The sequence below is a fragment of the Chiloscyllium plagiosum genome, chromosome 50, assembly GCF_004010195.1.
Source record: "Chiloscyllium plagiosum isolate BGI_BamShark_2017 chromosome 50, ASM401019v2, whole genome shotgun sequence".
NCBI lineage: Eukaryota > Metazoa > Chordata > Chondrichthyes > Orectolobiformes > Hemiscylliidae > Chiloscyllium > Chiloscyllium plagiosum.
The window spans coordinates 390,932-404,146 of NC_057759.1; the positions used below are offsets into that span (position 1 = coordinate 390,932).

Below are 13,215 nucleotides of genomic sequence, written 5' to 3' on the forward strand. Positions count from 1 at the left end.
TAAATACTGATGCAAGATCCTCGTTTAGTATCTCCCCCATCTCGTGCGGCTCCACACAAAGGCCATCTTGCTGATCTGTGAGGGGCTGAAAATGTGTTGCTGGAAAAGCACAGCAGGTCAGGCAGCATCCAAGGAGCAGGAGAATCGACGTTTCGGGCATGAGCCTTTCTTCCTGAAGAAGGGTTCATGCCCGAAACGTCGATTCTCCTGCTCCTTGGATGCTGCCTGACCTGCTGCACTTTTCCAGCAACACATTTTCAGCTGATCTCCAGCATTTGCAGTCCTCACTTTCTCCTAGAAGATCTTTGAGGGGGCCCTATTCTCTCCCTAGTTACCCTTTTGCCCTTGATGTATTTGTAAAAGCCCTTTGGATTCTCCTTAACTCTCTATTTGCCAAAGCTATCTCATGTCCCCTTTTTGCCCTTCTGATTTCTATCTTAAGTATACTCCTAATGCCTTTATACTCCCCAAAGGATTCACTCGATCTATCCTGTCTATGCCTGACATATGCTTCCTTCTTTTTCTTAAGCAAAATCTCAATTTCTTTAGTCATCCAGTATTCCCTGCACCTACCAGCCTTTCCTTTCACCCTAACAGGAATATACTTTCTCTGGACTCTCGTTATCTCATTTCTAAAGGCTTTCCATTTTCCAGCTGTCCCTTTACCTGTGAACATCTGCGCCCAGTCACCTTTTGAAAGTTCTTGCCTAATACCGTCAAAATTGGCCTTTCTCACTAGCGATGTTTAAACATGGCTGGGTTTTAGAGGGTTATCTTTTACCAGCATTTCTTATTTTTGAGATGGTGAAAACTGAGTACACCAAACTGCTCTCTGTTTTGGAGTCATCAATAATCAAGAAACAAGAAAGCAAAGTGAACCGAAAGGTTAGAGATCAGAATGTTAAACCAACAGCAAACAATACCTCAAACCGATAATTAAGGTCATAGCCTCAACCCAGCAGGAATATAAACCAAAGCTCTTGGCGATATATCAACCTTTCAAAGCAGTTCACAAACCAGGTGACTCAATAACATTGAATGTGTCTTTTGCATCAACATTCACTACAGAGTTTGTGCCCACCCTTCCAGAACAAGTTCACGTTGTAAATTACCCCAGGGTCTCTACCTTCCTATGTTTTTTGTTACTATTATTCGCTCATGGCACATGGGCATCCCCTGCTGGACCCAGCATTTATTGTTGTGGTTCTGTTCGCCGAGCTGGGAATTTGTGTTGCAGACGTTTCGTTCCCTGTCTAGGTGACATCCTCAGTGCTTGGGAGCCTCCTGTGAAGTGCTTCTGTGATGTTTCCTCCGGCATTTATAGTGGTTTGTATCTGCCGCTTCCAGTTGTCAGTTCCAGCTGTCTGCTGCAGTGGCCGATATATTGGATCCAGGTCGATGTGCTTGTTGATAGAATCTGTGGATGAGTGCCATGCCTCTAGGAATTCCCTGGTTGTTCTCTGTTTGGCTTGTCCTATAAAAGTAGTGTTGTCCCAGTCAAACTCATGTTGCCTGTCATCCACGTGTGTGGCTACTAAGGATAGCTGGTCGTGTCGTTTCGTGGCTAGTTTGGTGTTGATGGATACGGATCGTTAGCTATCTTCCTGTGTTTGTCCTATGTAGTGTTTTGTGCAGTCCTTGCATGGGATTTTGTACACTATATTGGTTTTGCTCATGCTGGGTATCGGACCCTTTGCCCTGGTGAGTTGTCATCTGAGAGTGGCTGTTGGTTTGTGTACTGTTATGAGTCCTAGTGGTCGTAGTAGTCTGGCTGTCAGTTCAGAAAAGTTCTTGATGTATGATAACGTGGCTAGTCCTTTGGGTTGTGGCATGTCCTCATTCCGTTGTCTTTCCCTTAGGCAACTGTTGATGAAATTGTAGGGGTATCCATTTTTGGCGAATACATTGTAGAGGTGTTCTTCTTCCTCTTTTTGCAGCCCTGGTGTACTGCAGTGTGTTGTGGCCCTTTTGAACAGTGTCTTGATGCAACTTCTTTTGTGTGTGTTGGGGTGGTTGCTTTCGTAGTTCAGGACTTGGTCTGTGTGTGTGGCTTTCCTGTATACCTTTGTGGTGAATTCGCCGTTCGGTGTTCTCTGTACCATCACGTCTAGGAAAGGGAGTTGGTTTTCCTTTTCTTTCTCTCTAGTGAATCTGATTCCTGTGAGTGTGGCGTTGATGATCCGGTGTGTGTTCTCTATTTTATGTTTTTAATGATTACAAAGGTGTCATCTACATATCTTACTCAGAGTTTGGGTTGAATTTGTGGGAAGACTGTTTGTTCTAATCTTTGCATTACAGCTTCTGCTATGAGTCCAGAGATGCATGAGCCCATGGGTGTGCCATTGATTTGTTCATATATTTGGTTGTTGAATGTGAAGTGTGATGTGAGGCACAGGTCCAGTAGTTTGAGTATGCAGTCTTTGTTGATAGGTTCCCAGTCTTGTTGTCTGTTCTGTATGTCCAGCAGGTTGGCTACTGTTTCTCTGGCTAGGGTTTTGTTGATAGAGGTGAACAATGCCGTTACGTCGAATGAGACCATAGTTTCTTCCTTGTCTATATATATATTTCTGATGATGTCCAAGAATTCCTGTGTTGATTGTATAGATTGTCTGGATCCGCTGATCAGGTGTTTCAGTTTCTGCTGTAGTTCTTTAGCCAGTTTGTGTGATGGTGTCCCTGGTAGTGATACTATGGGTCTGAGTGGGATGTCTGGTTTGTGTACTTTAGGTAGACCATATAATCTGTGGGTGGTGTTGCTTTCAGGATTCATTCTCTGTAGGTCAAACCTGGTTATCTGTCCATTTTTTTGTAGGTTCCTCAATGTTGTTTATCCTATTGGTAAGCTGTGGGGTGGGGTCAAACCCTCTCTTTTGGTCGGTGTTGGTATCTGCAAGTAGTCGTTGCGCTTTCTGGATGTACTCTGCTTTGTCCAGGATGACGGTCATTCTGCCTTTGCCTGCTGGTAGTATGATTATGTTCTTATCGTTTCTTAGTGTTTTTAGTGCTTCCCTCTCCTTGGTGTTGATGTGTGTTTGTCTTTTCCTTGTTATCAGGGGTACGAGACTTTGTCTCACTATGTTGTGTCTGAGACATAACAAACAAAGTATCGTCACACAATCACACAAACTGGCTAAACAACTACAACAGAAACCGAAACACCTAATCAGCTGATCCAGACACTCCATACAGTCAACACAGGATTTCTTGGACATCAGAAGTATACATATAGACAAGGAAGAAACTATGGTCTCATTCGATGTAATGGCATTGTTCACCTCTATCAACAAAACCCTAGCCAGAGAAACAGTAGCCAACCTGCTGGACATACAGAACAGACAACAAGACTGGGAACCTATCAACAAAGACTGCATACTCAAACTACTGGACAAAAGAAGTTGCATCAAGACACTGTTCAACAACTGATCCGTATCCATGAACACCAACTAGCCACGAAACGACACGACCAGCTATCCTTAGTAGCCACACACGCAGATGACAGGCAACATGAGTTTGCCTGGGACAACACTACTATTATAGGACAAGCCAAACAGAGAACAGCCAGGGAATTCCTGGAGGCATGGCACTCATCCACAGATTCCATCAACAAACACATCGACCTGGACCCAATATACCGTCCACTGCAGCGGACAGCTGGAACTGACAACCGAAGCGGCAGATACAAATCACTAAATGCCGGAGGAAACATCACAGAAGCGCTTCACAGGAGCCTCCCAAGCACCGAGGATGTCACCGACAGGGGACGAAACGTCTGCAACACAAATTCCCAGCTTGGTGAACAGAACCACAACGAGCACCCGAGCTTCAAATCTTCTCTACAAACTTTGAACACCTAGCATTTATTGCCCAACTCATCTCTAGTTGCCCCCTTGAGAAGGTAGGCATGAGCTGCTCTCTTGAACTGCTGCATTCCATGTTCTATAGATAGACACATATTGCCCTGAGGGAGGGAATTCCAGGATTTTGACACAATGACACTGAAGGAACAGTGTTATATTTCCACGTCAGGACACTGAGTGGCCGGAAGGGGAACTTGTAGAGGGTGGATGTTCCCACATATCTGCTGTACTTGTGCTTCTAGATGGAAGTGGTTGTGAGTTTTGAAGGTGCTGCCTGAGGATCTTTGGTGTACTTCTGCAGTACATCTTGTAGATGGTAAACACTGCTGCTACTGAGCATGGCTAGCACGGTGGTACAGTGGTTAGCATGCTGCCTCACAGCACCAGAGACCTAGGTTCAATTCCCACCTCAGGTGACTGACTGTGTGGAGTTTGCACGTTCTCCCTGTGTCTGCGTGGGTTTCCTCTGGGTGCTCCTGTTTCCTCCCACAGTCCAAAGATGTGCAGGTTAGGTAAATTGGCCATGCTAAATTGCTGGAATTGTTAGGTAAGGGGTAAATGTAGGGGTATGGGTGGGTTGCGCTTCGGCGGGTCGGTGTGGATTTGTTGGGCCGAAGGGCCTGTTTCCACACTGTAATGTAATCTAAAACGTAAATGTAAATTTCTAAGAAAGTGGATGCGGTTCCAACCAAGTGGAGCTGGTTTGTTCCGCGATGATGTCTAGCTTCGAGTGTTGTTGGAGCTGCAACTATTCAGGCAAGGGGGGAGCATTCCATCACCCTCCTGACTGGAGACTGAGATAGTTGGAATGGCTCTATCAGGGAAGATTCTAACCATATATATCCCTCCATGGAAAAAAGGAATGAAATCACGACGAATCAATATTGTTCTGTCTTCCTCAGATGGATCCCACGGCCTATGCCACAAATTCCAAACTGAGTCATACCCATCGCACACAGCCTACCTCAGATATACAGAAAGCCTTTGATTTTCTGCCATTTGTTAGATTAGATTAGATTACTTAGTGTGGAAACAGGCCCTTCGGCCCAGCAAGTCCACACCGCCCCGCCGAAGCGCAAACCACCCATACCCCAATATTTACCCCTTTACCTATTCACCTGGCCAATTCATCTGACCTGCACATCTTTGGACTGTGGGAGGAAACCGGAGCACCCGGAGGAAACCCACGCAGACACGGGGAGAATGTGCAAGGATCAAAAGGAAAGTTGTCTTACAGTAAACAGTCAGCTTCCAGGTGGCAAATACTATCTGTCCCTGCTGAGTTTCTCCAACAATTTCTGTGTTTCCTTTTATTTCTATCATTCATTGCCTGAAGAAAGCTAATTGAATGCTGGCCATTATAATTGAGAGATCTGGTGTACAAGGATGCAGAAGGGATGCTGCAGTTATACAAAACCCTGGTTCGACACCACTTGGAGCAGATCTGGGCACCACACCTGAGAAAGGATAGATTGGCCTGGTAAGGAGTACAGCGTGACTTTACAAAAATGATACCTGGACTTCAGGGGTTAAGTTATGAGGAGAGATTATACAAATTAAGCCTGTTCTGTCCAGAATTTACAGGATTCATGGATGATCTGATCAAAGAAAAGACAGGGTATGGAAATTGAAAGTGTTTCCACTGGTCGGAGATCCTAGAACTAGGGAGGGCATAGCCAGAGAATTAGGGACAGACTGTTCAGGAGAGATGCTAGGAAGTATGACTATTCACAAAAGCTGGGAGAGGTTTGGAACTCTTTTCCACAAACAGCAGGCATTGCTAGATCAGTTGTTAGTTTTAAGTCAGAGAGAGAAAGAGAGTGTTTTTGTTCAGCAAAGTTATTAAGGGGAATAGGGGCCAAAGGTAGGTCTATGGAGTCAGGTCACACATCAGCCATTGAATGGTGGAGCATGCTGAATGGGTTGAATGGTCTCCTCCTGCTCCTTTACATGAATATTCCACATTAATATATCATGGAACTCCCTGCAGTTACAAAGTGGCATTTCCACACACTGGAGCAATTAGTGATTTCAAATGGAAACTGAAAGTCCAGATATTTTATTTTCACACATTCCAGATCTCCACCATCCTCTGGGTGAAACAATCCTCAAATCCATCTCTAAACCTCTTACCCTTCAGTTTAAAAACTATGAAGGCAAATGTTCTAAACAGCTTCTCAAACACCCTGTCTACACGTGACACAACCTTCAAAGAATTATGCACCTGAAACCCTCGGGCTCTGCTCTACAACACTACCAATCTTACACTCTGCTATCAAGTTCCCCCTCACCCATCAACCTTCTGTGCTATAAAGGAAACAACCCAAACTACCCTCCCCAACACTTCCAGGAAGAGATTTGTTTTTGTGGATCTTTCCAATCAGCCGAATACCAGCATGAATACTGACTAGTACGTGACGGTGTAGGATCAGCAGCTCACAGATTCATACTCGCCATTCAATCGGCTTGACCCGATCTCTGCGTGTTTGAAATTTCTTGCAGGTCTGTCCTCACTCGGGCCCTCAGCTCGATTTCCCATCGTCCCCCCCCCGGAATGAAATAATTCCAGATCATCACCCAACCGAGTTCCAATCCCAATCGTGATAACAAGTTGCTGCTGTACGTGTATGAAAACTCCTGGCAACAAGGTCACTGAGCCAAGGTCCCACGGAACGACCTCCTGGAATTATCCAGAATGTGGTTGAGAACTTCTACGTTCATAGAATCATAAAGTTTTACTGTACGGAAGGAGGCCATTTGTGTCTGTACCAGCTCCTGAATGAGCTACCCAGGTAGTCCCACTCTCCAGCCCTATCTCTGTAGCCCTCTAACATCATCCCTTCCAAATTTATATCCAGCTCTCTTTTCTCTCTTGCCTGTGAAGGTAAGGTGTTACACATAAAGAAATAGCCAACAGATCAAAGGTGCATCTCCAACATGATCTAATATTCTCCATTCAATACTTGCTGTCACTGGAATTAATTTCTTTTCTGCCCTCTGCTTTGTGTTGGGTTAGCTCAGTTGGCTGGATGGCTGGTTTGAAATATAGAGTAACATCGACCGCGTGGGTTTGAATCTCTCACTGACTGAGGTTACCGTGAAGAACTGTCCTTCTCCATCTCTCCCCTTGTGTGAGGCATGGTAACCCTCAGATTAAACCACCACCTACCAGTTATCTCTCTCTCTCTCTCTCTGACACACCAGCTGAGGTCCACCAGTGTCTTTTATAACTTCAATACCACTTCCTTGTTCTCAGACTCTATGCCCTTATTAATAAAACCAAGAATGTTATGTGTTTTATTAACTGCTGTCTCCCTGTTATGCCGCCTTCACTGATCTGTGGACATATACCCCCAGCTCCAAACCTGCTCGAGTTTTTTTTAAACCCCCCTAAATGTATTGTCTTTCCATTTCTTTCAACCAACGCCCTTCACCAAATTTGTGTTGAATCACGTTTGTCTTTATTTTCGAATGTTCACAAATTCGATTACATGACATTACATTACAGTGTGGAAACAGGCCCTTCGGCCTAACAAGTCCACACCGACCCGCCGAAGCGCAACCCACCCATACCCCTACATTTACCCCTTACCTTACACTACGGGCAATTTAGCATGGCCAATTCACCTGACCTGCACATTTTTGGACTGTGGGAGGAATTGAACCTGAGGCAGGAATTGAACCCAGGTCTCAGGCGCTGTGAGGCAGCAGTGCTAACCACTGTGCCACCATGCCGCTCACCTTAATTAAAATCTATTATTTTGTTAAATAAAACTTAATTTTCTCCCTCCTAGCAGTTTTGCTCTTAACTAACAATATAACTCCAAAAGAACATCCAGGCTGGCATCAGGTCGAGTCCACTTGGCCCCTCAGGAATCTGCTCTGCTATTCCATACGATTGCAGCTGATCCCATCTCAGCCTTACCTTCACTTTCCTGCAAACACTCACTTTGACCCATCACTGATTAACAATCTGTCTGTCTCCTCCAATTTATGCAGTGGTGGTGGTGGTGTGCAGTGGTGGTGGGGAGTTGGACGGGGGGTGATGTTCCCACAGATGTACAACCCCCTCCTCATTTGAGAGAATTCATTGCTCCTTACCTCTGTTTTCACTCTGCCCAGCCCCTTATCATGAAATGATAACCTTTTATTCTAGATTCGCCCACATGAGCAAACATCCTCTCCGCAACCCCTTTGTCAATACCCCCTTTAGCATCTTATAACCTTCCGTTAGATCTCCTCTCTTCCAAACTCCAGAGAAACTGCTCAATCTCCCATCTAAGACAAACCCTTCATCTCTGGAAATGATTGGGTGAATCTCCTCTGAACTACCTCCAGTATAAACTGCATCTGTCCTCAAGTAAAGAGATCAAAATTGTACCAGTCTCTTTTCATAAGACTAAACTTTCATCTGGGCAATCAATTCAGTGATCTCCTTTGAACTCCCTCCAATTACATCCCTACTCAAGGAATGGGACCAAAAGTGTCTGCAGTATTCCGGATGTGGAAACCCCAATCCCTTGTACAGTTGTAGTAACAATTACCTACTTCCATAATAAATGTCTTCCTTGTGACCTGCTGTAGCCTTTGCACTGACATTTTGAACTTTCTCTCCCATTCAGATGATAAGTTGCCTTTTTCAATTCTTCCAACTGCAATGAATAACCTCACCACTAATGGGACTGGCCAACGCTCAGTTCAAAGTCTAACGGAAATTGAGAGAGTGTGTCCTCAATTTGAACTGTTGTGCTTTAGATTTGCAAATGAGTCAGACACAACGGTTCATTTGCTCCAATTTGTCTAACTGATGTAAAATTGCTGGGTTTGCACCTGAGTGATTTTCAGACCATTTGGACAGTGTTTGAACGTGTCTCTCTCTCTCACACACAGATGTACACATTCATACTCTCACTCAAACGCACTACACACACACACTCTCTCATACGCACACCCTCATACACTATGTGAGCAACATCAGTTTGAAACCTACATCGAGTGCAGACTGGAGAACGATCACCAGGGTTACCTGCTGGAATGTCTCACCCACCTTGTTTCCAATCCCGGAGTTTAATGGGAAGCAATGTGAGGAGAGAAAGGATCAGAAACAGTGGGACGATGAGTACTGCCATCTCAGTGCTGTGTGCCTGTGCTGGATTCAGAGATGGATTTCCTGTCAATAACATCATTCCTTCAGCAAACACCAACCCCAGTGTTTCCTGTTCCCTGTTGCCCTGACCCCCTGCCAACACTCGTGTCTGTAAAATTCTCTCCAAACCCTCACCATTACATTGACATCATTGTTTCTGTGCAGGCCTGTCTCATTAACAATATCCCACCAATCCAACAGAAATTATTCCATGCTAAACTCAAAAGATCGCTCTTCACCCACTTTCTCTAAATTGTCAACTAGAAATTACTGTCCTTCATTTTCACGGCCTGCATATATCGAGGCAAAACTTCCCTTGTCCTCCACCTGTCAGTGGCAACTGGGCCATTCACAGGGAAACATCAAAAATATCATCAGGAGGGGGCCATTTGGCCTCTCTAGTCTGCTCCACCCATTCGAAGGGATCATGGCTGATCACCCAACACAGTCCCCTCTCCCCGCACTCTCCCTTTAGCCCCTAAGAACTCAATCCAAATCCTTCCTGAACAACATCCAGTATTCTGGCCCTGACTGCTTTCTGTGACAGAGAATTCCACAGGCTCCCCACTCTCTGGGTGAAGACATTTCTCCCCAGCTCAGTCCCACTCTATTTCCTTTTGACCGTGACCCTCTAGTTCTGGACTCTCCGCCCAGTCACAGGGAACACCCTCCCTGCGTTTACTCTGTTTCATCCTTCAAATTTATAGGTTTCTATGAGATTTCCCCCTTAATTCTTCTAAACTCCAGTGAATATCATCCTAACCATTCCTGTCTCTCTCCATCTGTCAGTCCTGCCATCCCAGGAATCATTCTGGAAAACCTTCACTGCACTCCCTCCATAAGCACAATATCCCTCCTCAAATAAGGAAACCTCAAACTGCTCACACAGTTCACCAGGGTGTGGTCTCACAGTGTCCAATTGTAAAGAGACATCCCTGCACTTGGACTTGAATCCTCTCGCTATGAAGGCCTCCCTTATCTAAGAAAGGATATTACTCTCTCTCTCTCTCTCCCTTCCCCCCACAAATGCTGCCGACCTGCTGAGTTTCTGAAGTAATTTTTTTTAAGAGTGTTCCTGTCAAGACTTCAGCTGGACCCCAGTGAAGAACAAGCACAGATCAAAGATGAAGAATGAATTACCTAGCTCTGAGGTTGATGGAATTCGTGGTCACATTAAATATCGTTCCAAACCCTGGTGATCGCAACAAGGTATCAGCCTTGGTGCTGGGACTGGAAGGATTCAATGGCCAGCTCTCTCCTGTCTGAGCTAAAGTTGTAATTCCCGCTGGCATTGTTTAAGGCTTACCTTTGAAGGTACCATTGAAAGCACGGTCCTGTACCTCGACACAATACACACTCGAACAAGACGATTCCCAATCAGAACCTCCATTTTATTGACTCTGGGGGTGAAGAAAATGTCAGGAACTGGAAGAAAACAAGACAAAGAGGAAATAAAAGATTGGATGTTGAAATTGTCTTTCTTTTTGCAGATGTTATCTTCTATGACAAGATAATAACCGACAAAGGAGAAATAAAACAACTGAGATTTCACATCATTGCAAAGTTTTCATCTGTTATAAAATCTACACTTCAAAAGATTTGTGTTAACTATGGATGGTCAAATCCAACCTTTGCCCTCTTGATGTTTAATGGTATTACTGTCACTGTCCCCAACCCCTGCTGTATCAAATCCTAGGGGTTACATTACTAACCCCATACCCCACAGTATCAACATCCTGGGAGTTACTGTCACTGTCCCCACCCCCAAACCACATTCAACATCCTGGGAGTTACCGTCACTGTCCCAACCCCCACCCCACTGTCAATCCTGGGGGTTAATCACAGGTCCCCCCACACCCACACTGTCAACATTCTGGGAGTTACCGTCAATGTCCCCACACCCACCTCCTGTCAACATCCTGGGGTTACCGTCACTGTCCCCATCCCGCACCCCCCCAATTTGAACATCTTCCATGCCAGTTAAAAGCAACCATCTCTCTGTTTTCAAATACCAGACTCCCAGTTGTAAGGTCATAGAACCGAAACAGGCCCTTTGACCCAACTCGTCCATGCTTACGAAGTCTCCAAACAGAACTAGCTGCATTTGCTTGTGTTTGACCCATATCCGTCAAAATCTTTCCTATCCATGCATCTTTCCAAATGTCTCTTAGAGGTTGTTATTGTATCCTCTTCTACCACTTCCTCTGGCAGCTCATTCCAAAAAACACACCACCCTCTGTGTGATAAAGTTACCCCTCAGGTTGCTTTAAAATCTTTCCCCTCTCACCTTAAACCACTGTCTTCTAGTTTTGGACTCCCCGTCCTGGGGAAAAGACCTTGACTATTCACCTTATCCAAGCCCCTATTTCTGCAACAATATACATATGAAACATCAAAGACCACTTAACGTGAGTCTAGCCTTGGATTGCAAGTGCACATCTAAATCGTTTTTCAATGTGATGAGGATTTCTGCCTGTGAGAAACAAAAGCTCACTCACTTTAATAATTTCAGTCCGAGACTAATTTCTGAATCAGCCATTTATTTGTACACCTATAGATGGGTGCTTTGTCTAATTACCTGGTAAGGTAATGACAAAATGCACACTATATCCAAAAAACCCTCGCTATTTATACCATATGTTTTCCTTATTCCATTGTCTGTTCCCTGCTTCGCTTACGTCACAGATTTCCTTAAGACTTATCCCACAACTTCTGTTTATCCTGTTTTGTCCGTGACAAACTCTTATCTCTGACTCCCATAAGGGTGTTTGACGTCAGTCTACTGTAGGTTATTGATTAGGCATATCTTTTCTTCTATCAGCATCTATTTCCATCCAGAGGCCACTTTGACCTCTTTGATTAGGGTTTGTTCCTGTGTCCCCGTGTAAGGGGGAAACAGATGCTTTCCTGTTTGCCCATATATCCACCATTGTTCTGTATTCATGTCTCATGCTTTCTTTTTGCTGAATATGTATTTTCTCATTCCTATTCTGTATCAGAATTTATACTTGCAGAAATAACATTAATTCATTTATATCCCACATGCCTCTCGCACCCTTACAGACAGTGAGTTCCAGACCTCCATCACCCTTTCAGTGAAAATGTTTTCCCTCACATCCCCCTTGAAACCCCCAACCCTTACTTTAAATCCATGCCCCTCCCCCAGTCATTGATCCTTCCTATCTACACCCCTCATTATTTTATACATCTCAATCATGTCCCCACACTCTCAATCTGCTCTAAGGAAAACAACCCCAGTCTGTCCAATCTCTCTCCATCACAAACTCTCCAGCCCCCAAGACAATAACCTGGTAAGTCTCTCTCTGCATGCTTCCCCAAGTGCTATCACATTGCTCCGATAATGTTGATTTGTATAGAGTTGCTTAAAAACTCACTGAAATGGCGATAAATTTGCTGTTCAGGAGAGACCCTGCCTGCTGGTTAGAAACAGCACAGTGCTAATTGCCGTCTTGACGTTTGCTGATGTTGATGGTTGTGTGTACGGTTCTGCAGTGGTTGGAGTATTCCCAGTTGGCGATAAATTTGCAGTTCAGGAGAGACCCTGCCTGCTGGTTAGAAACAGCACAGTGCTAATTGCCCTCTTGACCGTTTGCTGATGTTGATGATTGTGTGTACGGTTCTGCAGTGGTTGGAGTATTCCCAGTAAATCTCCTCACTATCCTTACAGAAAATATATTCAACTGGGGTCGAAACGACTGGTTTAAGGAGGTGCTGTCTCCCTCCACTACCTCATTTCCAGTGTGGACACTCAGCTCTTGGACTGACACAGGGATGCCTGTGATTAAACCAAACTGTTAGGCACTTTTCTAAGGCAGGAGTTGCTGTTTTCAACAACAAACAGTACTCCCACAGTCAGAGAGAGTTAGAGTCAGAGAGAGGCAGGGAGAAACAGAGACATAGACACACACACAGGCATATAGAGTTACATAGAAACATAGTCAGAGTCAGAAAGAGGCACAAGATCACAGCGTCATCGAGATTAATCGACATAAAGTAAGTCATAGACAGTCCAACAGAGAGAGATAGAGACCTCGCAGTATGTACAATATACCTCACCGGGGGGAGGATCTCTCCTGTCCCCCTCCACCCCCCAATAACCACCATCCTGACCCTCGGGAACGGGACATGTTGACACAGTCCGCTCTCCCTCGGCGCTTTTCCTTCCCGCGTGGCCCCGGCGCCATTTTAGCT

At 44.9% G+C, this 13,215-nt stretch overlaps 2 long non-coding RNA genes across 2 annotated transcripts in view; one reads left to right on the plus strand and one right to left on the minus strand.

The window, feature by feature from the left end:
* The window catches only part of LOC122544676, a 65,082-nt gene that overhangs the window by 18,252 nt on the left and 33,615 nt on the right, over positions 1 to 13,215 (plus strand). The window lies entirely within an intron of this gene.
* Positions 10,071 to 12,529, minus strand: LOC122544662. Its single transcript, XR_006310423.1, has 2 exons — positions 12,399 to 12,529; positions 10,071 to 10,428 (listed from the first exon to the last, which is right to left on the minus strand). It is a non-coding gene; the product is annotated as an uncharacterized LOC122544662 (long non-coding RNA).